The following is a 2,479-nucleotide window of genomic DNA, read 5'->3' as shown; positions in this document are numbered from 1 at the left end:
AAGCTTTGTGGGGGATGATCGCAAGCCGATAAAGGATGATGATTAACCCAGTTTATAGGCCATTATGTCCATCATAACAGTATAACTCAAGTATGTCAAGTAACCCAAGTGCGACATAATAGCGAAAGTGTGACACTTAAGTGCAACACATGTGAGAAGTGCAACAAAATGGTCTATAATAGATTACCCCCCAAAGTACAAAGTCAAAAATCATGATTGAGGACTAAAGTAATTTTCTATGAGACAATTCTAGAGCATAAGTAGTAAGGTCAAGATCATCATCTGTTAAAATATAAATTACATCATGATATCATCACTGAGGGAGGAATACCCATACTCGACATATAAGTCATTCTTACATGTATAACTCAAGTATGCCAAGTAACCCAAGTGCGACATAATAGCGAAAGTGTGACACTTAAGTGCAACACATGTGAGAAGTGCAACAAAATGGTCTATAATAGATTACCCCCCAAAGTACAAAGTCAGAAATCATGATTGAGGACTAAAGTAATTTTCTATGAGACAAGTCTAGAGCATAAGTAGTAAGGTCAAGATCATCATCTGTTAAAATATAAATTACATCATGATATCATTGTTGAGGGAGGAATACCTATACTCGACATATAAGTCATTCTTACATGTATAATGATCAAGAAGTATGGTCCACCTTTGATTGATTGTGGATCCATGTTTGGATTATGTCAGAATGATAATAAGAATCATACTTGGTAATCTTGTATGAATCCTGAAATCAAAGCCTAGATGGATGGAACTGGATTCAGGGTCTTCTACCTTGTCATTCGATAGTACAAGTCTAACCATGTGAATAAAGGAGCTGGAGTCGAACATGATAGACACCACCTGATTAATGATGAATGATGTAAACCATTAATAGATGTGAGAGAAACCACCGATATGCTAATGACTCTCAAGTTACCACCATACAGTCTGTGTGTTGTGAATGAAAGAGTTGGAGTTGAGCACCACACAAAATATTCCAGTTAAAGGCTAATGATGAAGACATGTCGCCGATAGTGAGGAAACTTTCCATTGATGTATGCAAGCTCCAAGGTACCAAAGGGATTTTCTAAGTCAACTTCCTGGATAATGAGCTAATGTCGACAGGAAGTGACCCATTGGAGGAGGGCCTTAATATATCCCCCATCAATGACACGAAAAGGGTATCAAGATTTGAGATAGAATGATGTTGATGTGGAATTGGTTCATGAGCGAAAGACATGAATGAATTCTCAATGAGGTCTTGGTGTGGTCTAACATCGAGGATGGTGTTCCCTAAGGGAGAGGGTTTTGTAACACCCCTCATGAAAATTCCATGTAATAAAAGTTAATAAAGGAAAAAATAATAACCACAGTTGATGGGACACTTATTCCAAGATGAATGTTGGGCAAGACATCCTAAGGGGTGTTCATTTGGTTGTTTATGGCTAAGGAAATTAGAAAAGGAAATGGATAATGCTTTAGAAAGGAAAAATGGTATTTTTGGCACATTTATTTATGAAAATAATGGAAATTAGGAGAAAAGGGAGGTGAAAGGTCACAAGTTGCTTGTGAAGAGGAAAATGATGAAAATAGAGGCCTCATTCATAAAAAGGCTTCCGAGGATTAGTTGGTAACCTTTTTATCAGTTTAAATTTGGAACTCTCTCATTATTCTCTCTCTCTCTCACCCTTGGACACTTAGAGTTTTATTGGAGAAATATTTCCATTGGAGCAAGAAGGGAAAAGAAGGCAAGAGGAAGCAAAGATCAAGCATGGAAAGGTAGGATCAAGCAACTATAACAAGATTCATTGCAAGTATCGATTTTCATGCGTATTTTCCTTACTAGATTTGGCATGCATGGTATTTCATGTGGTTCTTTTGATGTTTTGGCATGGGATTTACGAGGTGTAACACTGTTTTCAGCCTAGTCTTTCCATTTCTGGATAGCCATGGTGTGATGGGGTTCTCATGTTTTGGTTGATCTGGATTTCCAGATGGATTCGAAGCTGAGTGGGGTGGATCTCCGAATGATAGAGCACATGGCCTAGTCTTCCTTGAACCAAACTGCGTATCATGGTAAAGCCACTGGCCTAGTGACCCATGATCCAAACTATGGGTTGCGATAAAGCTAGGATTGTGTTGCCTCGGTGGGCCTAGGAATCCTTGCCGGTGAATGGAGGGATATACAGTAAAGCCAAGAAGTGGGTTGCTCTCCATTGGGCTTAGTAGTCTCGGGTTTGGGATATGCAGTAAAGCCTAGAGAGTGGGTCTCGGTTTAGGGCCTAGTGATCTAGATTTGGATTGCAGTAAAGCATAAGAGACTAGGAGATAGGAAAAATCCTCATGGTGTAGGTGGAGAAATCTGGTGGCATCCATGCTTTTTTTTCCTAGTGATCGGGTGGAGATCACGGTAAATCCTGTTATGATGTGTTCATTGTGTTGGCCTAGTGATCTGGGATGGATTACGGTACAGACT

This window comes from Pinus tabuliformis, chromosome 3_1 (assembly GCF_031772625.1).
Source record: "Pinus tabuliformis cultivar Carrire ecotype Pingquan chromosome 3_1, CPIR1, whole genome shotgun sequence".
NCBI classification, from domain to species: domain Eukaryota; kingdom Viridiplantae; phylum Streptophyta; class Pinopsida; order Pinales; family Pinaceae; genus Pinus; species Pinus tabuliformis.
Note: the sequence above shows the minus strand (reverse complement) of the source record.